The sequence below is a fragment of the Vigna unguiculata genome, chromosome 9 (genome assembly GCF_037176805.1).
Source record: "Vigna unguiculata cultivar grain cowpea cultivar isolate G323 ecotype 2 chromosome 9, ASM3717680v1, whole genome shotgun sequence".
In the NCBI taxonomy this organism is placed as follows: domain Eukaryota; kingdom Viridiplantae; phylum Streptophyta; class Magnoliopsida; order Fabales; family Fabaceae; genus Vigna; species Vigna unguiculata.
The window spans coordinates 18,933,645-18,957,622 of record NC_140800.1 but is presented as its reverse complement, the minus strand read 5'-3'; the positions used below and the strand labels follow the sequence as shown (position 1 = coordinate 18,957,622).

Below are 23,978 nucleotides of genomic sequence, written 5' to 3'. Positions count from 1 at the left end.
CTAAGTAGGCCAAACTTACAAGTTTAGAATGTAATAAAGTTGGTGCACTAAGAATGGCAAAGAAGGAACAATCCCGAGAACACAAAAAATTTAGTGAACTTTGGGAGGAAAATTAGGTAACTTAGAATGCTCCAAAAATGCCAAAATTAGTGACTAAATTGAAGAGAAAGAGCTAAGCTAGATGGAAACAACAATTACAAGCCACAATGGGCAACAAAATGTCTTTAAATTGATGTTTTGAAAGAGTCCTGAGACCAAAAGGCTTGAACCACAAATGTTGGACAGCAATGCAACCAAATCCCGCGAGCAAAAGTGGGGAAAACAAGCCTTAGTTGATGGCCTTTATGCACACACCAATGCGGACAACTTTGGGGCACTTTGTGCATTGTAATTGAAGTACCAAATGGCCAAGAACAGCAACAAAAACTACACTAAAAACAGTAACAAGAAACAAGAAAAACTATGCCAAAACACAAATGTTAGCACTCAAACACTCTTTAAGAAAATTGACTCAAATCTTGCATATATGTGTAGGGTGAGAAGTAATTTGCAAATGAAAGCACAATGCTAAAGGATTACTTCACATCCACCACCTAAGATTTTACCACTAGCTAAGCAATTAAGCTAGAATTCAAAGCACACTCAAACCAAAACCAAAATGCTTGAGACTTAACACTTGTATGGCAATACACAAAGATGAAAGCAAGAAAAGCAAATTAGAAATGCTAAACCAAAGAGAGTAGTAATAAAACAAGACTTAAATGAATATGGAATAATAGACAAGCAGGAAATTAAGGCTTGAAATGAAAGGAAGCACAACAAAAGGAACCTAGAAACTATAGTGCTTGGTTTTGATGTTTATAGTATTGAATGCAACTTGTCCCAATTTTGAGGGAATTTATCCACTCCAAATGAAGGCAATTGAAGGCAATTGAGAACACACGCTTAAGCAAACAATTATAGAAACAATCAACACTTAAAATTGGATACAAAGCATACCACAACGCACTACAATAGCAAAAACCCGAGACCTTTGCCCAGAAAAATGTGAAAATTTGCCTCTTCTTCACCGATTTTTCATTTTTTTGTACGCAATGGATTTGAGTGATTCTTTTTGTGTTATTTTTTGTCTATGTCTTATCTTGAAGAGACAAAAATCAGAAAAATATTTGGAGCACCGAAACACTCGTGATAAATTGCAAACAGTTGGTGTGCGTGCAATGATTTTGAAAACAGTAACTGGAGTAAAGTGCTCATTGAATTTGTGTGAGATGTTCTATGAAATTCAATAAGAATGAGCTTGATTATGGTCTAGAACCAAGCATGAACATAGAAGAACATCTTTAGACACTCAAATGGACAATCCAATCGGTGCAAATGGATTAAAACTGGACAGAACATGAACTACTCATCCACACGCATCACATATGTTGATATTCATTGCGTTTTTGGTTGTGAGATGAAGTTCATGATTCTATGCAATTTGTGCAATCAAATAATCGGTGGAAAATGCGTATAACAACTCAAAATAGTAGTAAACAAATTGGAAATGACAAAACAGTCGGAAGAAATGGAAATTAAAATGAATGCACCGAACAAAAATGAAGAAAACTCAAGGAAAAGCAATAAAAGATGGCTGGAAAATTGAAAGAACTTAAGAACACTTGTACACCATTGAATGAAGGAATACTACAATTTGAATCACTAGAGATTCATGTAGCCTCAATCTCAATCGGTAGAAATGATGAGAACACCATAGAAATGAATAAAAACAGCAACAACATGGAAGAATAAGGGAAATACAACACGAAAATGAAGAGACAAGCCAAGGATCATGAAACCTTACTCAACAATGGTGGATTGCCGAAGTTGAGTGGCTCTTGATACCGAAATGGTGGAGCTCTTGGTGCGAAATGGATGAAAGCTCCATGAAGTAGACATGATCCATAGAAGGGAGTGGAAGCAAGTGTTTAAGGCTCTTGCTAAGCATTGGTTCGGATTAAGGTGTTTGAAGGTTTAGTTTAAGAGAAAGCTAGGGGAAGGTGGTTAGAGGAGATGATTCAATCCTCTAACAAAGGAGACTCTCAAATGCAATAGGGTGGAGTACTCTCAACACTATGCTTCTATTGCAAAATTCAAGAGTAAAAATGTACAAATGGTCTACTTTTGGCTTTTATATGTGAGCCTAAAAGCTAAACTAATTCTTGGCCCTTAGATCAAGCTTGGAGGAGAAGCTTTAATCATCACCCTTTGATGGTGGTTTGGAGAAGGAGGCATCTTCCTAGCCTTTGGATGAAGACTTGGAAAAGAAGACACTCTCTTAGCCCTTGGATGAAGGAGGCACATGGGTGGAGTGTGGACTTGGCTCCATGGGATGCATGATCCATGAGGAAGTCACAGCCTAAGGGAGACTCTTAGTGGGCCGAGCCCATTTGTACATGTAACACCTATTTTTATGTCTTACACCATTATTGAAAGCAAAGTCCAAATATTGGCCCAATTTAAAATCTATTCTACTGGGCTTTGATGCACTTCTTCAAGTCTTCATGATTTATATGGCCCATAAAAATAATGTGACAAACCCGTTAGATTTGTGTCCATCTATTGGTAGGCCTATTTGAATCTTCTTCATCATACTTTTTGTTATTGGGCCTTTTAATGGGTTTGGACTTGGACTTGAAGATGCAATTAGACTTGGTGGGGTCACATCAGTGTGAGCTATTAATACTGTGTTGTTTACTAGTGTGTTGTTTTCTTACATGTTTTAGGTTAATTATAGTTATTTGCAAGAACCTTGGACATGAAAAGAAAATCAAATATAAATTGTGGTTCCTTTATTGTTGAATTTATGAGGGCAGTAGCTCCACCAGGAAATATAAATTTCAGTTTCCACCTAACAAGCATCTTGCCTACTTATTACATAATTGATGGTTACTGCAGCGATGACTTGTCATTACGTAAAGTTTAATAAATCGTGTGAATTGCTGATACATAGTGACAACACACTCGTGGTCCTTTCAAAAATTTCTCTGTAGAACATCAAGTGAAAGGTAGCCAATATATAATGACTCCCTCTTGCATTATATAAATATTTTTATAATTTATCATTATAAAACTGTATATTTAAATGTAGTTGTTTATTTATTTTTGGTGTTCTTCTATCATAATTACGTTCTACTTGAAAATTTATATAGTAAATGTTAGCATTAGGTGATGGTAGTAAAATTAATGAGAAATTTTTGCTATTTTCAAAGGAAATTAGGAGTTGGTGAGACTAAGAGAATATTGTTGAAATTGTTATTTTTCAGTGAATTTTATCAATAAAAACAAATATAAATTTGTGAATACTTTTTTGAATATATATTTCTTTTGGGATACTTTAGTTTTAACAATATTGTGTTGAAATTTATTAATTGGATATTTATAAATGTCTTTAGAAATAATATAAATGCAGTACTTGAATTTAGAAAAGTAAAAAGGTGATAAAGTATTTGCATTATAATTGAAATAGATAAAGTATAGAAAAGTATAAAAAAATAAATTAGTTTAAATTTTAATTTAAATTTTAAGTTTATTTTTTAATATATAATACCTTCAAATATGTTTAAACACTAATTCTCACTATCCATATCCACTCATTTTTAATAATTTTTATCACATTTTATAGCGGTAGTTTTGTATTTAATTTTAAATATTTTAATATTTAACTATTGATTCCAATGTTATTTTTTAATCTTAATATTTATGATCTAAAAAAATAATTATATATTTAATTTTATATATCAATCTATTTCAATAGCTTTGTATTTGTTTGTCAATACCTACATGTGTTTTTATTTATAAATTTTAACATCATGTTGTTTTTATTTTTTATGGGACCATATTTTAATTATGTGCATATTTTCTACATGATCATATTATTATTTGAATTAATATTAAAATTATTATTATTGAGATTATTATTATTATTAATGGTAATGTTAGTACTATTATCATTAGCATTGACATTAATATTATTATTAGTAGCATTAACATTGATATTAACATTATTATTATTATTATTATTATTATTATTATTATTATTATTATTATTATTATTATTATTATTATTATTATTATTATTATTATTATTACATGTTCGCAATTTTTAATTTTCAGAAAGATTTGAGTTAAGATTGATAAGAAGCTTTAAAGACAAAATAAGTTTTTAGAATAATGATTAAAGATTAACTATTTATAAAAGGATTAATGTTTAAAATAATAACTATGGGTAAAATTGGAATAACCAAATGTGGACACAAAAAGAGGTATTTTTTCGTTTATACTATTTTTTATATATTGTTATAGATTAGTTTAAATATTTTTATAAGTCGTCACTCTAAATTGATAGGAGAGTTAAACTTTTAACTTCAACTTTATATTTAGCAACCACGTTTTAACATCAACTAGTCTCTGACCCGTGTACATGCACGGATATTTTTCTGTTTTTGTTTTTTTAAATAATATAATTGATATTATATTTATTATTTATAGAAAAATGTGTAATTAATTTTTATATAAAAATTTTTAAGATAAAAGTAATAAAAAATATACATTTTTTTAATAGTAAACTATACGTACTTTTTTTATTTATATATAATATAAAATTACCTCATAAAAATATGATAATTTATTTTTATAAATTTAATAATAATATTTATAGTTTATGGTCATTGTAATAGAAATATTTAAATAAAATAAAAATAAATATTATCAATTTTGATTAAATAAATATTTACGATTAATATTTTTTAAATCCTTTGCATGTTTAAAATATTTATGATTAAAAAATATTTATTTTGCCATGTATTAAAATATTTTTGATATTGTAATTATGGTAACTTTTTAACAAATATAATTTATAGAAAAATTTTAAAAGAATATAAATTTGTTGTGAATTAAAACTTTGAGTGAAATAAAATTAAATAATAAATAATTTTCTAATAATTTTTGCATGAAAATCATGTGAAAAAAATAAAATGAAAATAAGCAGAAAATTTAGTAGTTTCTTGTCGAAGTTTAAGATATATTTAACATATGTTTACTAATTTAAATTTGTAAAAACATTTGCAACAAATATAAAATTTTTATGTGAAATTTTCTAAAATGTTAAATCAGCAAGAAAAAGTAAGATAATAACTAAATTACATTTTTTTTGTCAATAATAATAATTAATTTATGTTAAAAAGAATATTAATGTGAATATTAATACAAATGTTAATGTTAACAACAATAATCTATAACTATATAAAGAGATACATCAACAACAAAACAAATAAAAAATTCAAATAATTAAAATATGATCCTAAAATAAATAAAAGTAAATTGTATGTCTAACTATAATCATAATCATTATAATAATAATAATAATAATAATACTCATGATTATTATCCCGTAATGATACAAATAATAATAATAATAATAATAATAATAATAATAATAATAATAGAACAACTACATATATGAAAAAATACACATCTTTGGTGTCTTCTTTTGTTTTTACAATTTTATCTTTTTAATTATTATTTTTTAAATTTAACTAATTATTCATAACAAAAAAATTATTTTTTTAGTTTTATTATTTTACTAATTTTAGTAACTATTTTTTTTATTTAATTACTCTTATGTAATGATAAATCAACAACAAAACGAACCAAAAAGTGTAAGTAATTGGAACATGATCTTGTAGTAAGTAAAATAAGATGAGTGTCTAACTATAATAATAATATCCCGTATTGATAAAAAATAATAATAATAATAATAATAATAATACACAACTACATATATAGAGATACATGGTCTCCTATTTTGTTTTTACAGTTATATTCTCTTAATTATTATTTTTTAAATTTAAATGATTATTAATAATAAAAAAATACTCTTTAGTTCTATTATTTTACTAATTTTAGTAACTAATTTTTTTTAATTCAACTAATTACTCGGATGCTATGATGCACGGATACGATACGTGTATCAGATATGATGAAGGATTATCTTGTTTCCTTTTAGAGTTATGAATATGGTGAAGTTGTTTAAGAAAGTTTTTTGAAAATTCCCACTGGAAATTAAGATAGCATGCTATCTAGATGTGAAAGTTCATTTCTCAAGCTCATGAAAGGAAGAAGAGAGTTGGATTCAAGCTTAAACACACACGGCAATAACAACACTTAAAGAGCAAAATGAAAGAAGAAACAATAAAAATGGAAAGCATAGAAGATGAAGAATGGAAGAAGCACGCGTACTCCTCTCGCCTAAGTGAAGACGTCTGGCTTGAACGAGACCCGCTGCAAGTCACGCTGTTTTCCTTCGCTGGATATTTATGGACTGTTTGATTAATGGATCTACCCGATTTAAAATATGAGGCTTGGAAAATGCATGGAAATTTGTGGTTAAGAAATTGGATTGATGTGTTGGTGTGATTTTGGCATGTAATTGATTAGATTATTGAATAATGTCATGAAAGGGATAAATATGCATGAGTGGGAGGGTGTATGGGTTAAGAATGACGAACTGGATAAATTCTTGGCATGTAATGAACATGAGATGGTTGGTTATGAAAGTGGCATGGTAATGAGATGAGCTAATATTCTATATTCATGGATGGAGTATGAGGAGTTGGTATGGGTTTGACCTGGGATATAAAAGAGGTTGATTATAAAGGTTGACATGGGATATATACGCGTGATGAATATATTACTTGTTTGATTATGATTGGTCCATGGTTAGTGTGTAATTCCTTGAAATCTCTAGGTGGGGTTTCAAGGTCATGCTTTAGTGGTCGGGACGTAATTTCATGGCCCCTTTTAGTGGGTGTCCATGGTGGTGCCCCATCTATATAATTTGGTAAGGATTCAAGGTAAGGATTGCATCCTAACACTTTAAGAAGTTAGTTAGTCTCACTTAGAGAGGACTGACTCTTGTGGTGAAAGTAGCAGGAGGCTTGAAACTCATTAAGGGATAACCTTGTGTGTGGGGGATTGATTCATTGTAACACTTGTAACACATAGCTCGGGGGTGAGCAGAGGTATCCACCACAAGTGCAAGCATCCGCTAAATCCGACCAGGTTATATGTATCCGGATGAGTCGATCGAGTCTTAGTGTATTGGTTGGAAGGTCATAACATGCTTGGATGATGCGTGTATATTGGACTGTGAAAGTATATCTGATTGCATGATAAAATCTTTTTGACTCTAGCTTACCCTTTGCTTGTTTGATTGCCTTGTATGTTGTTCTTCTATCTTTGCGATGATCATCAATTTATTGATGGTAGTAGATGCGAGAGGTACTCGTGGTCAAAAAGTGAGAGATGATTCCGTTGCATAGTCTACTTGGGCTGGACTTCATGTTTTATTTGGACTTTTCTTTAGGGCTAAGGTCGGTGTATTGTATTACCCCTAAGGCTTTATTTTGAATACTGGCTATCTCTTACTCCTTTTGGGTTGTAGGCATTGTAGTGAGCTTTAGTATTTCCTTTTATGTACCTTGGATAACTGTGAGGAGTGACTTTATACTCCATAACTTGGCTCTTTATATTATCCGGTGTAAGATTTCATTTAATTATGTTATTATTTAAATGGGATGTTACATTAATGGTATCAGAGTAGTTCGTTCTTAGGATGACCTGAGGTTGTGGGTTTGTCATGCCTCGCAGGCGTGAGTAGTCATGTCTAGTCAAGTGTGTCAGTAAAACCAAAAGTTTTAAGAACAGAAAAACACCTTGATAAAGTAATGAGGGTGCACACTCATGACTAGATTAAAGGTTGTTTTTCCTTTCTTAATTGTACTGGCTAGGGAAAGAAAGGTGACAGACGAAAGGGTTTGGTTGTCTGTAGATGATGGAGTGTTGTTTCGTATGTTCTAGTTTGTCTTGTTATGCTTCTGTACTCTATGTTTGGTGTCTATAGAAATAAGGGAATGTAAATCCAATGCCAACTTAGCCTGCTTTCCTTTACAAGTGTTGGATGAGGTCTCTAAGATAACTTCTTGCTTCAGAGATAGGAAGTTGATGTGTGTTGTATACCGTTGAGCCAGAGAAGCTAAGTTTGGGTTAATAGTTTGAGAAAAGATGTTAGAGTTTAGCAACGATTGGACTAAGGGAGTTTTAAGGACAAGTTTGGGATCCAATACCGCAAGTTTTCCAAATGAGTTGAATCTAGAGGTTAGAACATATGGGAGAATAACAGTGCATGCAAGTGTAACAACGTTTGAGGAAAATCAACCTGATTCTACATCCTGTCAATGTTGAAGTTCAGAGTCATGCAAATGCATACAGTGTTAGGAGAAGTGTCATTGAATATAGTCATATGGCACATCTAGTGCTTCTTGGAGTGGTGGAAGAGGAACAGTTGGCAAATTCTAAGTTGCAGAAAGTGGAGAGATTGCTTGGCAACGAGAAAGCTAAGAAAGGAGGAGACCGTGAAGTGCGAAAAGATGGCAAACCTCTAGTGAGGGACTGAATTTGGATAAGGGTTTACTGATCAGTTACGAAAGATGATGTTCCTAAGTAGAGGAAAGAACAATTTATGGTTAGGGGAGGAGTGGCATAAGGGATTCATACTAGGATTAATAGTCAGCAGGTGAGGATGGACCTTTTCAAATTGTTAGTGGAATGTTTCAAAGAAAAGTAGTTCCCATGAGCAGAACATCTGACCTTGGGTATAAAGTGGAAGGTTTCATGTACCAAACGGAGGAGCACACCTTTAAAGGTTATTCTCGTATGGAAGGACAACCCAACTGATGTCTGAGCACAATGATGGAGAGAATGAAAAGAAAAGTTTTGAGTGGTTGATAGGGTGTCTACGATGGTTGATGCTAAATTGGTTAGCACGAATAAATCTCATTCAGAGATGCACCTTACGAAGTGATGCTTGGACTAAGAGCCGGTTTCCTTAGGATCGTGTACTCCTTGATGTTGCCAGTATGGTAAAGGAGTCATGGTTTCCTTTAAAAAGGGGCTGAGGTTGAGATGATGGTTTTACTACAATTGCAACCAAGTGGAGACTCGCTCGGGTGTGTGGTGCCTTCGCGGTGATCAAAGTATTTAAATTAAAAGCCAATTTGAATTGTTTCCTTTACAAGGTTGGGACATAATCTCAAGGGTGAATTGGTTGTTTTCTTAATCTCATTCTTAGGAGATGCGATCTCCAACGAAGTTGTATCCTTTGATTTAAAGAGATATGCCAGTAGTGGTGTAACAAGTGTGGATCAAGCTGAAAGGTGAGGGCAGGATGTCATGTGAATTCGAGTTATACGACAACGACAAGTGAAAAATAGACACAAGGAATCTCAATGGTAGAAGAGTTATAGTTTTGTTCTGAAGTAAATATTTGAATTTTTGCTTTGGAGTGGTGAAGTTCCCTTTTGCATTTGGGTTTGAAGTCGAACTTGTGCTGATAGTTTCTAATTGGAAGTTTTATGCTAGGATTGTGAGGTAAGAGGAACAAGTGAAAGAGTTGTTGGAGACATAATAGTATAAACTCGGTATAATCACTAGGATGACTACAAGTTTAGTGAATCTTTAAAAAAAAGAAGTTGTGGTGTGTCAAGCCGTTCAAGAAGAGTGTTGACTAAGGTTGGAGTGGCAATAAGGAATATGGTTTTAAAAGGATAGATACATTGTTGAGAAAATGGAATGCTAAGGCTATCAAAAGAGGAGTTTAAAGGGTTTTGCAAGTTTTATAGGGCTCTCGAGGAAGGTTTCTCAACGACGATTGCTTCCTTGTCATGGCGGACATGAAAGGATCATTATTTTGAGCAGGCAAACAAGTGAGCTTGTGTATGGATCGGAGAAGCGCAGCGGGATGGTGGTAGATGATGCTTAGAAATGGTAAGAGGTGCGCGAGAAGAACTATCTTACTCATGACCTAGAGATTACTACGAAGACCAATTCTTTAAAACATCAAAGGTTTTGTTCTTGCGAGTATCGGTAGAAGTGTGCAATGATCATTCAGAGTTGGAAGTGTAGGGTTGCACAGAGGAAGTTGGACCAAGGAAATGAGAGGTGGTTGAATTATGTTTTCAAGTTAGGGTACCACCCTTGAAGTAAGGAAGCAAGGGTAGGTGTTTATTTCTAGAAGAGAATTCAAGACCTGGGCTTGATAGGGTAAGGGTAAGGGTTGGCGGAGAAGTAAGTGTCTAAGTTGAGAGGAGCAGATGTGAAGAGATTTCCTTGGTCTAGTTATTCGACTAGGACAAGTAAGTTTCTCAAAGAATTTAGGAAAAGGCTAAATCGGGCAATCTTAGTTTGAGGTGTATCGTAAAGTTGCTTGTAAACAGACTAGCAATTTGGAGTCAATGAAAGTTATGGTTCTGTGGTTTGGTGGAATGATGGTTACGAGTTAAGGGATCAAAAATGAGGACAGGATGCCAAGACGATATGGCGATGGAATCAGTTGAGAGTTTTAAATTGGAAATGGAATAACTCGGTAGGGAACTTTGTTGTTGTGGATGAAGCCAACAAAGGAAGTAAGATGTTACGAGTGTCGTTATATGTAAAAGTGGTCAAGAGTGTTGATGGTGGAGCAGTAAGCCAGAACTCAAGAGTGATCAAGACAGTGGAGTGATGCATCAAGGAGTGAACAAGGTGATGAGAAGTGATAACGAACATGCTTTAGTTTGAGACGCAAAGTCATCTGTGACTTTGATACAACCTACAAGAGGTAATGGGGAGCATATGGGAGGTGAGTCAGTATATCAGATACAAGATTGTTGGACAAGTATGAAGGAACATTCGAGTTTTAAGGTTGCAAGTTGGAAGTCATTTCAAGTGTAGTGACTAAACCAATCTGCATTGTTGAACACATATCGCTTAGCACAGAGGCAAAGTTCCAAATGACTATAGGCGTTGGAGTCGTTATATCAGTCGTGTCTAAGTGGTGGTTCTTAGAGGAAATAAGGAGAACATAGTTTCTTCTTACCTCATCGATGAATTTTCGAGGACGAAAATTTTGTTGTTGGGGAGAATGTAAGGCCCACTTTTTTTTTCTATCCTAATTTTAAAAAGGGTTGCCCAAATCAATTGGGCCTAAGGCTGGCCCATAGGGAGCCAAAGACCCTAATCTGCCCTAACCTCACTCATTCATCTCATTTTCAGAAAAATAGTTCCCTTATTCCAACCTAGAGCAGCTGCGAACTCTCTGCTAGGGTTTAACCCCCAATCTTCGTCAAGGTTACTCAAGCTCGATCTCATTTTCCACTCCATATAAGTGATTTTCAAGCTCTTTACGTATCCTCTCTAAGTCATATTTACGTACTTCCAGTTAGGGTTCCATAGTAACCCCATTTCTTTACTGTTCTGCCATTTTCCAGCTTCTAAGTTTGTTCCTTGAGCTGTGGTGCTCCGCTGTTGGTGTCAAGGCCTTGTACTAACTCATTCCAAGTAAGAGAAGCTAGGGTTCTTTGCTTTTTGTTGTATGTTGGTTGTTTCACTTCTATTTTACGATTGTTGTGCCTGGAAAATGCTTGTTTTGAAATAAGAATGAACTGGTTATTGTTGGGAAAGTGTGTATATCTCTGTCAAGTGAAGCAGGAGATGGTGAACTGATGTTCTCGCCCAGGCGAGCTCATCTCGCCCATGCGAGAGTTACATAAACTCGCCTAGGAGAATTGCACAAGAACTCGTTCATGCGACTGAACTGTTTTTTTTAGCGAAAAACAATCTCGCTCAGGCGAGATGGCCTCGCCTCAGCGAGCTCCCGCAAACTCTCCCAAGGCCACTGTCGTAGTCTCGCCTAAGTGAGAGTCTGCAGCTTGAGTGAGGGTACTCCTCTCGCCTAAGCGAGGACGTCTGGCTTGAGCGAGACCCGCTGCAAGTCACGCTGTTTTCCTTCGCTGGATATTTATGGACTGTTTGATTAATGGATCTACCCGATTTAAAATATGAGGCTTGGAAAATGCATGGAAATTTGTGGTTATGAAATTGGATTGATGTGTTGGTGTGATTTTGGCATGTAATTGATTGGATCAATAATGTCATGAAAGGGATAAATATGCATGAGTGGGAGGGTGTATGGGTTAAGAATGACGAACTGGATAAATTCTTGGCATGTAATGAACATGAGATGGTTGGTTATGAAAGTGGCATGGTAATGAGATGAGCTAAAATTCTATATTCATGGATGGAGTATGAGGAGTTAGTATGGGTTTGATCTGGAATATAAAAGAGGTTAATTATAAAGGTTGACATGGGATATATACGCGTGATGAATAAATTACTTACTTGTTTGATTACGGTTGGTCCATGGTCAGTGTGTAATTCCTTGAAATCTCTAGGTGGGGTTTCAGGGTCGTGCTTTAGTGGTCGGGACGTAATTCCATGGCCCCTGTTATTGGGTGTCCTGGTGGTGCCCCATCTATATAATTTGGTAAGGATTGCATCCTGACACTCTAAGGAGTTAGTTAGTCTCAGTTAGAGAGGACTGACTCTTGTGGTGAGTGTAGCAGGAGGCTTGAAACTCATTAAGGGCTAACCTTGTGTGTGGAGGATTGATTCATTGTAACACTTGTAACACAAAGCTCGGGGGTGAGCAGCTTGGGGGTGAGTAGAGGTATCCACCACAAGTGCAAGCATCTGCTGAATCCGACCAGGTTATATGTATCCGAATAAGTAGAGTCGAGTCTTAGTGTATTGGTTGGAAGGTCATAACATGCCTGGATGATGCGTGTATATTGGACTGTGAAAGTATATCTGCTTGCATGATAAAATCTTTTTGGCTCTAGCTTACCCTTTACTTGTTTGATTGCCTTGTACGTTGTTCTTCTACCTTTGCGATGATCATCAATTTATTGATAGGAGTAGATGCGAGAGGTACTCGTGGTCAATAAGGGAGAGATGATTCCGCTGCATAGTCTACTTGGGCTGGACTTCACGTTTTATTTGGACTTTTCTTTAGGGTTAAGGCTGGTGTATTGTATTGCCCCTAAGGCTTTATTTCGAATACTGGCTATCTCTTACTCCTTTGGGTTGTAGCCACTATAGTGAACTTTAGTATTTTCTTTTATGTACCTTGGATAACTGTGAGTAGTGACTTTATACTCCGCAACTTGGCTCTTTATATTATCCGGTGTAAGATTTCATTTAATTATGTTATTATTTAAATGGGATGTTACACTGATAATAATAATAACAATAATAATAACACTAATAATTTTACTATTACTAATAATGTTAATAATTTTCACAATAACAAAATATAATAATAATAATACTAATAGTAATACTAATAATTTCACTATTAATTTAAGTATTAATTTTCATATATTATAATTAATAAGTTTTTTAATTACTTCTTTACTCATAATAATAATAATAATAATATATAATAATAATGTTAATAATACCAATAATAATAATATATAATAGTAACATAATATTATTATTATTATTATTATTATATTAATATTGGTTATAAAATTTACTATTATCATTATAAATAATATATATAAAATAATATTATTAATATTACAAATAATAATACTTATAAAAATATTACAAATAATAATATTACCTATAATTAATATTATAGTTGAAATCAAACAAAATAAACAAATAAAAACAAATCTTAATAACTACTTTTTTGGATTCAACTAATTATTCAAATTATTCAAATAAAAAGACAAACCAACAACAAAGAAAATTAAAATGCAAAAATTAAAATATAAAAAAATTTATAATAACAACAATCATATATAATCATTATATTAATATATTATATATTAATATAATTAATAATACTTATAATATTAATAACAATAATAATTTTATTATTACTAATAATGTTAATAATTTTCATAATAAAAAAATATAATAGTAATAATAGTAATATTACTAATAATTTCAATAATAATTTTCGTATATTATTGTTAATAATTTTTCTAATTACTTCTTTATTCATAATAATAATATATAATAATAATAATAATAATAATATATAATAGTAACATATAATAATAATAATAATTATTATTATTATAATATTAATATTGGTTATAATTTTAGTAGTCTCACTACAAATAATATTTATAATAATAATATTATTAATAATTATAAATTATAATAATAATACTTATAAAAATATTACAAATAATAATATTATTAATAATTATAAATAATTATTATTATAAAAATATTACAAATAATAATATTACTTATAATTAATATTATAGTTGAAATCATAAATAAATGAAAAAATAAAAACAAATTGGTTTTTGTAGGATTTGAACCCGAATCCTTTTATTACACAGTTTTAAAATGACAAAAAAATTAAATTTTATGAAACTTTTCTTTATACATTGTTATATATTAGTTTAAATATTTTTATAAGTCGTTAGTCTGAATTGATAAGAGAGTGAGAGTTGTCAAAACAGGTTACCCGACCCAATCGGGTTCGGCCCGCGACAGGTTGGTGATGAGTGCGTATTTTTGCCCTCGTTCAGTGTTTAATTCTGAGTATTTAATTGAATTTGTGTGCTTAAAGAGTGATTTAATTAACAATTCTAATAATTAGGCTATTTGAGCTTGTGTGATAAAAATGTGTTAAAAAGTGATTTTTAGCTGCATAAATTATTTTTGGATATTTTAACGTTTGTTGATGCAGCTGAAGTTAAGAATAAGCTCATTCAAGGTGGGAAAATAAATTGATTGAAGTTACACAACACCTTTAAATAAGTTTAAAATTAGTAAGTTCTAGAAAAATCACTAATGCACCCTCGATTTTATTTTACACACTCCTCTTGCAAATGGACCACAAAAACTTGTTCTGCACCCCCAATTTTTACTAAGTTGCACCCCTCTTACCACTTAAACTACACTCAACCAGATCACGCCATGTGGGAATCCTCACCTTCTAAATATCTCCAACCATATGATGACATGTGTCATGGTCCTCCACTCACTAAACTGACCAATCATACACTACCACATCACCATCTCCCAAAATGGAACCCTAACCCTAATTTCCCCCCTCTCCTACCATCACCATGGCAGCCGCCAGCCACCATTCACGACCATTCACGGACCTCGCTGGCAGACATCGCGCACCATCTCCCTAGCAGTGCCGTGAACGTCGAACCAACAACACCGTAGCAGCAGCGGAAACCGTCACCACCTACACCACTGTTTCATCGCTGCACCTTGCTTCATCTTCCAACAACACCTGCACTTTCGTGAAGCACCAGAAACCATCCAGAGCAGCGACATACACCAGTAACACCTTGAGTGGTTTTCACACACCTGAACTACAACATCACGAGGCCAGTTCCAACGCTTCCATCTTCATGCCACCTTCGCCAGAAAACACATTGCAAACTACTGCGCTGTCAGCCACGTAGCAGCCACCGCGAGTTGGAGAAGAGCATGAGAGTTAAACCCTATATCTGGAGAGAGAAAGCACTCTGCCACATGTCAGCTTCTCATTGCACAATCATACTGGTCAACGGGTCAACTGGTCAAAGCAGTAGTCAACTCTGGTCAACTTTGGTCAAATTTTGGTCAATATTGTAAAAATGGTCAAACAAGAGGGGCAGAATTGGAAACTGGACAGAAATTAAGTTGCTAATTAAATAAATAAAAATAAAAGATTTTAGCAATCAACAAATAAAGCCCAAAGTCCAGTAGAAGCCTATATAAAGAGACCAAGGGGGAAGTAGAGGAACAAGCTCATGACTTCGGAGTTTTGGAACCCTTAGGGGGCCTAATTTCGTTTCCTTTCTCTCTCTCTCTCTCTCTCCATTCTTCTATTTTTATTTTGCATTCATGGAGTTCTAAACTTATTGGGTTGATTCCATTGTAATTTCTTAATTGGATTCTGAGGTTAGATCAATTAATTTCTTTGATCTTTTTATTATTGTTGAGGTTTTCATTTATCTATGTCTTTTATCTTTAAATCACGTAAGAAGTAATGATTTTAAATCTATATGCATGTTGGTCATATGAGTCCAAGGGTTTTTAAATTGAATTGAGACTTTACTTTGATTTTATTTAGAAACTTTCATATGATTAAATGAGTTTTTACCAATAATTAAGACTTTACTTTGATTAATGATATTTACTCTAACGAAAATTAATTGAGACTTTACTTTGATTAATTAAGCTTTTTATTTGGTGAGGAGATAAAAGAATAGACATGATTAGGCATAGTAAAATTTGATTGAGACTGTACTTTGGTTGAATTTACTGTGGATAATCTAAAAGTTCTCACTTTTAATTGAGATTGTACTTTGGTTAAAAGTGAGAACGGCAACAAATTAATTGAGACTTTACATTGATTAATTTGTAAATCTACAACAATAATTAATTGAGCAATAATCTTTAGATAACCGATGATGAATCTATTTTGAAAAAGCAATGGAATCAATCTATTTTCTTTACTATTGTTTTTATCTCTTTTTATCTTTTCTATTTCTTTCTTGTTTATCTTAATCCTCCTATATTTTTATTATTTTATTTGACTAACCATTTTGTATAGATTTTATAAGAACTAACTTGTTAAAAATCAATTCTGTGTTCGTTGAGAGACGACTTTGGGTTACTTTACCCTTTCTATTCTATTGACTACTATCTTAAAAATATTGAAGTTATTATAGATAAGTAGTATTAATTTGATCGCGTCAACGATAGCGTTATCAGTTGGCCATTTAGTGGGTCAACCCAACCCGACTCACTTATTAGCGAGCCAACAAAATTAGAACCCGACCCGACCCACCACGGGTTGGCGGGTTAAACAGGTTGGCTCTTAATTAAAAAAAAAACACACAATTTTTTTTCTTCAATCCGAAGAAAACTAAATTATAATTCCGATTAAAGTCTAAATAAACTTCAATACAATCCAAATAAAATCCAAAATTATGTTAAACTCCAAATACAAACCAAAATCACAAAAATATAAATTACTATTTGTTCATGCAGAGAACAAATAAGATGAGTTAGGCATAAGTAACACCTTACCCATAGTCCGCTACCTCCTCAGTAGGCCTCTTCTCGGTTGGCTTATGTCTACTTGGACCCGGGAGGGGTTACTTGCAGAAGGGACTCCGAAGCTCAAGTCAGCGAAATCTCTCAAAAAGTTAAATAAGATGATTAGGGAAGTAATGAATGCGTACCTTTAATTCGTGGGGTCCATGCATATTTATAGATCATTAATTATGTCTGGCCACGTCATGGGTTAGGCCCTTCCTTGGGCCGTAGGTAAGGCCCAGGCCCTTAGTTCAATTGTTGGAGACTAGTGACTTGTATTTGAGTGTTCTGTTTTTTACTAAGTCCTTGGTTGTTTGTATAGATTTGTCGGCCTAAGCCGGTTACCCTTTAACGGCTTAGGCCGCTGTATTTGTTTTTGGCTTGTTAAATCAATGTCGCTTCTTAGGTGTTTTGGTCCGGGTACCTTAGTGCTTGCTATTATTCGACTTAGGCCGACTAGGTGCGGTACACTATCTAACATAAAATCATTCTTGTCAATTATCAAACTATAGTATTAGAGTCTTGAATGGATAATCCACAATATTTTCATCTCTTGAGGCATCTTCTTTATCCCCATCTACAATAAAATGAAGGAAAAAGATGAAAGATAGAAATTAGAACCGTGAAAATAATAAAAAATCAAATAATGTAAAGTCTGAAATCAACGAATTTGTATTGGAAGTCTGGGTACATCCCATTAGTTAGGTACAATAGGGAAGTTTGGGAGGGATATACTCGGCCACGGGCACAACAGGAAAAGGTGAGGCACAGTCAGTAAAAGAAGGTTAGAGTGGTGTGGTCAGAGGCATATGTCTCGACCCAGGAGCCGTAAACATCACGGCCCAATGGCTAGACACATTTGAGGCACTGAAGTCAGGGAGTGGCCTGGTAGGATGGCAGGCACGCGTAGAGTGGAGGCCGAGTAGGTGTCGGCCCTGGGTGCCTGGTACATCTCGGCCCAAGGGTTCTGATGCGTAATGGGCTAGCAGTGTAGAGGGGTAGACCCATCCCAGTCACGGCAAAGATAGCACACAGGCCCAAGAGTTTGGAAGTCCAATGGAATGTAGAAATGTTACCGTTAAGGTATGAGAGGCAGTTACTGTATTGATTAAGATTCCTTAGTGTTTAATGGGAGAAGGAAACCGCTCTGTAGGCAATAATAACGGGAATAAGGCCAGGTAGTATAAAAGATATTTGGACTGTCTAGTAAAAGGTAAGTTTATCTAAAGCCAATATCTAAAGAGAGAATATCTGGGGTTATTACTAACTTAAGCATCGGAGTATTTGCAGGTACTCACCCCTGACGGTAGTCCAGAAGCAGCTGTAAAGAGAAGGGACGCAAAGTGGGCGGAAGAATACAGAAGGCCTTTGAGATCGCTTGGCTCTAACCCTTACAAGAACATTTGGCGCCCACCGTGGGGCCAAGCTACTCTCAAGGGACATGGATTCGACCAGGACAACGATAGATCACAATGCAGCCCTAGCCGAGATGCGGCGACAAATACAGGAAGAGATGCAGACAGAAATGCAGCGGCAACTAGCTGAGATAAGACGTAAAAACGAAGAGGAAGTCAACGCCTTGAGGGCGGAAAACCAAAGAATCAGGAGACAGACCGAACGCACGGAGAGAAGGAGAGAAATGCCACAAGAAGAAGAAGAACAAGAAGAGACGTTAGACCAGGAGGAATCCCGCGCTCAAACTAATCCCAATCATACCGGTGCACTAGCAAGAACACCTAGGCGTCACCCCTTTGTGGATGGAATCATGACGGCTGACCTCCCTGCACGTTGGAAGGGGCTTACTATGAATCAGTATGATGGCACCACAGATCCGGAGGAGCATATAGACATCTTTACCACTCAGGTGGGACTGTATACAACCGAAGACGCCATCCTCTGTCGCGTTTTCCCAACATCGCTAAAGGGTCCGGCGCTCCGTTGGTTTACCCGGCTTCCCCCCAACTCCGTGGACTGTTTTGATACACTGACGACGCGTTTTAGCATTCAATTTGCTACTAGCAAACCCCATCATCTCACCTCTTTGGCACTGGTGAATGTGCGGCAAGAAAAAGATGAGACATTACGCAATTTCATGGAGCGATTCGGGAAACTATCCCTAAACATCAGTAATTTGAATCCAGAGGTAGCCATGCATCATTTGATTACAGCCCTACGACCAGGCCCATTTGTGGACAGCCTGTGCAAAAAACCTGTGGCCAATCTGGACGAGCTCCGAACGCGAGCTACGAAGTTTATGCAAATGGAAGAGCTGAAGGAGTTTCGCAACACCACCCGCAGGGAAACCCTTGACAGAAAGCAACCCGAGAGAGACAGAGCAACAACCTCAAGACCAAGCTCTAGGTTCCGAGAGCAAAGACAACCAAAGTATCATAGATACACCCCGCTGATATCCAACAGGGCACAGATTCTGGAGGAAGCCCTAAATGCCGACCTTATATCTCCCCCTAGAAAGGTCCCAACTCCCCCTCATGTTGACACCACGAAGCACTGTCGTTATCACCGAAATTACGGCCATACTACAGAAGAGTGTTTCACACTAAAGGACAAAATCGAGGAGTTAATACAAGCTGGGCATCTCAAAAGGTTTGTAAAACGCGAAGAGGGGGGATTTGCATCCAGAAAGGAGGACCGAGATGGAGGAAACGAGAGGAAAGAGTACAGAGCGCCAGCGTATGGGGGGCGACGCGAAGATAACCTTAGACGAAAGATCGATCATAAGAAGGATGAGCAACGGGAACCACAGGAAAAGCCATTACGGGGAGTTATTAACTACATTGCGGGAGGTTTCACTGGTGGGGGCTCCACTGCATCTGCCAGAAAGAAGTATGTCCGTGCAGTTCAGAGCGTGAATGCAGTTTCTATATATCCGCGTAGGCGTATGCCGCCTATTACCTTTAGGGACGACGATTTTCAGGCTGTTGACCCTCAACATGATGATCCGATGGTCATATCGGTGGAAATTGAAGACTTCGCTGTCAGAAAAACCCTTGTGGATCAAGGAAGTTCGGTAGACATCCTCTATTGGAGAACTTTCAAAAAGTTGAAAATTTCAGAAGAAGACATTCAACATTATTCAGAACCCATAGTTGGCTTTTCAGGTGAGAGGGTGGACACGAAAGGCTATATCGACCTCTTCACTAAATTTGGAGGAGGAAAGGTGACGAGGATGGTAAAGATCAGGTACCTCATCGTCGATGCGCACACATCATATAACATATTATTAGGAAGGCCCTCTCTTAATACGTTGGGCACAGTCGTTTTCACATATCATTTGGCAATGAAGTTTCCTTCCGCATCTGGAGATATCATCACCATACACGTGGACCAACCTACTGCTCGTAAGTGTTATGCGGATAGCTTGAGAGGATGACCTAGGTCACCACCAAAACGCGCAGTACACAATATTAAGAGAACATCGAGGATTGAGGGCGCAGACTTAGATCCTCGCTTCAATGATGACACACGGGTCGAACCGGTTGAGGCCACAGAGAGACATGACTTCGGGGACGGGGTCAGGTACACCTACACTGGTAAGGCGTATGCAGATGTCGAGGAGCTGAAGCAGACGTTGAACGAGCACGCCGATTTGTTTGCATGGAGCGCAGCCGACATGCCTGGAATCGACCCTCGAATTGCTTGCCACAAACTGTCTGTTTATACAGAAGCAAAATCGGTCGCTCAAAAGAGGCGAAAAATGGGGGAAGAAAAGAGAGAAGCAACCAAGATTGAGGTACAGAAACTGCTCTCCGCGGGCTTTATCACAAAGGCTAAGTATACCACTTGGTTGGCCAACGTGGTATTGGTCAAAAAGCCCAATGGCAAGTGGCGGATGTGCACGGACTACACAGACCTTAATAAAGCCTGCCCCAAAGACACTTATCCTTTACCCAGCATCGACCGGCTTGTCGATGGAGCAGCTGGCCATAGGGTACTTAGTTTCTTGGATGCCTATTCGGGTTACAACCAGATACCTATGTACGCAGGTGACAAGGAGAAAACAGCTTTCATCACAGAGGAAGCCAATTTCTACTATGAGGTAATGCCCTTTGGTTTGAAAAACGCAGGAGCGACGTATCAGAGATTGATGGATCGGGTTTTTCATCATCTGATTGGAAAATGCATGGAGGTTTACGTAGATGACATGGTGGTGATGTCCGATTCGTTAGAACAGCACATAATATACCTCAGGGAGGTGCTACATGCAGTACGCCGATATGACATGCGTTTAAATCCAGAGAAGTGCGTGTTCGGAGTCACAGGAGGGAAATTCTTAGGGTTCATGTTAACACACCGAGGAATTGAGGCTAACCCAGACAAGTGCCAAGCGGTACTAAGTATGCGTAGTCTTGCAAACATCAAGGAGACACAGAGGTTGGTCGGACGTTTAGCAGCACTATCGAGATTCATGCCAACATTAGCCGAGAAAACACAGCCCATGCTTAAACTGATGAAGAAGGCTTGTAAGTTCGCGTGGGATGAAGCCTGTGAGCACGCGTTTGTTAAACTGAAAGAATATCTGTCCTCACCCCCGATATTGCACAAACCCGCAAAAGGTAAACCACTTTCAATATATCTAGCTATTTCTAATAACGCCGTAAGCACTGCTATAGTCCAGGAACACGATGGACAACAACAACCTGTTTACTTCATCAGCAGAGTTCTGCACGATGCTGAGCTGCGCTACCAGACGGTGGAGAAGGTGGCATTGGCATTGGTAGTCACAACCAGAAGATTACGGCCGTACTTTCAGAGCTATGAGGCCATAGTGCGAACCGACTACCCAATACACAAAATGCTGAGGAGACCCGATCTGGCGGGCCGAATGGTGGGATGGTCAGTTGAGTTGTCCGAATTTCACATTCGCTGTGAAGCGAGAGGAGCAATCAAAGCCCAATGTCTGGCTGACTTTGTTAACGAGCTAGCTGGACAGACAGAGCCGAACGATAACACATGGACACTTTTTGTGGACGGCTCCTCTAATACCAAAGGTGGAGGGGCTGGCATAGTTTTGCAAGGACCAAACAATCTTCTTCTTGAGCAATCCTTGCGGTTCGGATTCAAGCCCTCAAACAATCAAGCGGAGTATGAAGCATTGATTGCTGGACTGCATTTGGCAGCAGATATGGGCGTCGAGAATCTCACGTGCAAATCCGACTCACAACTCCTGGTGGGACATATGGATGGCAGTTTCCAGGTGAAAGATCCTCTCCTCATCCGCTATTACCATGTCGTAAAAGGAATGTTGGCACAATTTAAAACAGTACGGCTGGAACACATTAATCGAGCGCAGAACTCCAGAGCAGACTTACTCTCTAAGTTAGCCACGACTAAGATAAAGGGACAGCATCACACAGTAATTCATGCTACACTCAGTCAACCCACTGTCACCATGATAGATAGCAATGTCACAGAGGTAACAAAAATAGAGGACAAGGGGTGGATGGTTCCCATAGTTCAATTCATACAGCATGGTGAGGACAGCGGGACTGACGACCCCGCAATCAGGAAGAAGGCTTCGCGGTTCATGCTCATAGGCGGTGAATTATATAAAAGAGGATTTTCCAACCCCCTCTTAAAATGTGTAGCCGAAAATCAAACGCAATACTTGATGGATGAATTGCACACAGGCATTTGTGGTTTTCATTCCGGCTCGAGAACCATGGCGTCCCGCATCTTGAGAGCAGGGTACTATTGGCCTACCCTCAAGACGGATTGTGACAGATATGTTCAACGATGCACTCGCTGCCAGCAGCATGGCAATCTCCTACACGCAAAGCCAGAAGAACTTCATACCATTATGTCCCCGTGGCCTTTTGCTATGTGGGGTATGGACATCTTAGGACCTTTCAGTCCTGGGAGGGGACAGGTCAAGTTTTTGCTTGTGGCAGTCGATTATTTTACCAAATGGATCGAAGCAGAACCCCTCGCTACGATCACGGCTCAGCAGGTACAAAAGTTCGTTTGGCGTAATCTAATTTGCAGATTTGGCGTTCCAAAAACCATCATAACAGACAATGGGCGACAGTTCATTGATAAGGGGCTGGCTGACTTTTATAAAGGACTCCACATTCACCATGTTACTAGTTCGGTAGAACATCCGCAGACGAATGGCCAAGCAGAGGCCGCAAACAAAGTCATATTGAAGGAATTAAAGAAACGACTCGGGGAGGCAAAAGGTACCTGGGCCGACGAACTACTAGAAGTTTTGTGGGCCTATCGCTGCACCCCTCAATCCACGACTAAGGAAACACCCTATAGCTTGACATACGGTGTTGATGCGATGATTCCTATTGAAATCGGCGACACTTCACTGAGACGACGGCTCTTTGATGTTAACCTTAACAACGAGAGCATGCTCATCAACCTAGACTTGCTCTAGGAACTCAGGGATCGTAGTTGCATTCGGGAAGCAGCATCCAAGGCTCGAGCTCAACGCCGTTACAACTCTAAAGTCAAGCATCGATCGTTTCATCAAGGAGATTTGGTTTGGCGGATGGCTAGCAACGCACGAAAAAAGGAAGGTAAATTCTCTCCCAACTGGGAGGGCCCATTTCGCATCCGTGAGGTCGTTGGCAAAGGAGCTTACCGCCTGGAATATCTATCTGGGAGCACTATACCAGCAACTTGGAATTCGTCACATCTAAAATTTTATTATAGTTAAGACTATTCATGTGTCAGGCGATGTACTCTTTCCTACCTCGATTTTTTTTCCCTAAGGAGGGTTTTTGTCGAGGAGGTTTTAATGAGGCATCCTTGTTACTAATAAAGTATTTACGTTCCTCTTATATTGTTTTGCGATTGGGTTATTTTTCTCACATGATAATTCTGTTCTTACTCTACCAAGGGCCCTGGAAGCCTCGTTAACCATGACGAGCCCTCCCCTCAACTCTTCACCATGGGTCAGGTAGTATCATTAACCATGATGATCCCTCCCATACACTGCCACTGCGCTCTATATAATGTAA

The 23,978-nt window shown here is 36.9% G+C and overlaps 1 pseudogene; it reads left to right on the top strand.

The window, feature by feature from the left end:
• The first annotated feature begins 18,433 nt into the window (after positions 1 to 18,433).
• Positions 18,434 to 23,392, top strand: LOC114163518 (uncharacterized; annotated as a pseudogene).
• The last annotated feature ends 586 nt before the right edge of the window (positions 23,393 to 23,978 follow it).